Source organism: Capra hircus, chromosome 29 (genome assembly GCF_001704415.2).
Source record: "Capra hircus breed San Clemente chromosome 29, ASM170441v1, whole genome shotgun sequence".
NCBI lineage: Eukaryota > Metazoa > Chordata > Mammalia > Artiodactyla > Bovidae > Capra > Capra hircus.
In genome coordinates, this window is record NC_030836.1 from 32,551,821 (window position 1) to 32,553,985 (window position 2,165).

General features: G+C 37.5%; 1 non-coding gene across 1 annotated transcript; it reads left to right on the plus strand.

The window, feature by feature from the left end:
• Positions 1,832 to 1,903, plus strand: TRNAS-GGA. Its single transcript has one exon. It is a non-coding gene; the product is annotated as a tRNA-Ser (tRNA).

Sequence of the window (2,165 nt, forward strand, 5' to 3'; positions counted from 1 at the left end):
CAATGGACATGAGTTTGAGTAAACTCCGGGAGTTGGTGATGGACAGGGAGGCCCAGTGTGCTGCAGTCCATGGGGTCACAAAGAATTGGACACGACTAAGCGACTGAACAGAACTGAACTGAACTGAACCGATAAGGTTGGAATAGTTATTTTTTCTCAAACTCTGGTTCCCTGAGGGGAAACCAGAAGTCTGAAATAATATTTTTAACTATTGAAGAATACTTTATTCTAGAATTATATCTAGCCAAGTTCTGTTCTATTATGAGAGTATAATAAAGTTTCTCTCAGACATAGTCTTTGTCACACAGAGATCCACATTGCAAACAGTTTTGGTTGAAACACTTAAATACTAGGAGACAATAATCGAGACTATTTTACCAGTCTAAAAGAAGTAAAGGTAATAAAATACCTAAATATGTTGTCTTTTAAAAAAGGAAATTATTCATGGTGACACAGCATTGCAAGTCTAGAGTAATGTAAATATGATGGGTGCTGGGAAGGAGATCAGAGAACCTAAAAGTGAGCTAAAATTCCCGTGTAATTTGGGGAAAATAACAATATTTTTTAAAAAGTTCAGAACAGATTGAAATACAAAACATTTAGGATAAACTAAACAAGTAACTATTATGGTAGGAACAATATTACAATAAATATAAATAGTCTAAACTCACCATTTACAAGACAAATCTTGATACATTGGATTAGGAAATATCCAGGTATAGTCATAACTGCAGAATTTCCCTGTGGTTCAGTTTTTTTCTGGTGGAAAGTTCTTTTACCAGCCAATCTTTACAGCACATACGTACTTCCTGGTGCAATATTTTCCATCCAGTGTTGTAATGGGGAAGTATTACATTTATATCCACCAAGCTCAACTCAATTTTAGCAGAATGATCTCAAGGAAAATAACAAGTTACATTCTAAATACAATTGGTGAAACCATGTGTAGAGATTTTGAAAATCTTGACAAGTGTTAGCGAGGAGGACGTTCTCTTGAATTTTGCTGAAAAGCATCTCCGAGCCATTCTCAGTTGGGCAGTTCTTTGCCATTGTGCATTTATTCTCAGCATGTTTCCAAAGGTCTTTGGTATTTGGCTTCATGTTGTAAAACACGTCCCCAAGAATGTTGAGAAAATACGGAAGAAAGTTGCAAAAAGGGAAGCAAAATGAGTAGGAAAAATGTTTCAATGGAGAAGACGTTGCAGCATGTGAGGAAACTTTAGTTTCCTATGCTAAATTTTTGGTGATTGAGAAGGAATACTTAAATTTGTTACTGACATTTAAGTATTTTATTTTGGGAAATAGATCAGGAATTTTGACTGATGTGTAACGGATTGTTGGAAAAATAAAACATAGGGCACTAGACCCCTGATTCATTCTTTTCATGTAAGAAACCTGAACATTGGGAACAAATATTGGGCTTAAGTGGAAGCTGCCTCTGTGTGAGGTAACAAGGATCGCATGTACACCTGTGGTGGATTCATGTCAATGTATGGCAAAACCAATACAGTAGTAAAGTAAAATAAAGTAAAAATAAAAATTAAAAAAAAAACAAAAAAAAAACAAAAAAGAAAGTGAAGAGAGGTGTGAGGACAAATTGGCCAAATGAAGGTAACCTGGCTATCTTCATATTAGACAAAGCAGACTTGAAGATGTTTCTGGAGATGGATATGGTCACTGTGTAATAAAACAGCGTGCATTTAACCATGAGGATGCGGTATGAAATCCTTCAAAGTGTATTAAGTAAAAATTGATAGAGCTATAGGAAGAAGTGGATTGATCCACCTTCCTGGTGGGAGATTTCTGCATACATTTGTTTATAATTATGGCTTCCCTGGTGGCTCAGAGGTTAAAGCGTCTGCCTGGAATGCAGGAGACCCAGGTTCGATCCCTGGGTTGGGAAGATCCCCTGGAGAAGGAAATGGCAACCCACTCCAATACTGTTGTCTGGAGAATCCCATGGACGGAGGAGCCTGGTGGGCTACAGTCCACGGGGTCGCAGAGAGTCGGACACGGCTGAGTGACTTCACTTTCACTTGTTTGTAATTGGTAGGTCAAGTGGGGAAAAAAAGCAGCAAGTGAGCTTGATTTCAGCAAGAAAATGGGTTTTGCATACGATGTTTTATTACCTCTGGTATTTTCAAAGGGTTATTCTTCCTTCTCTC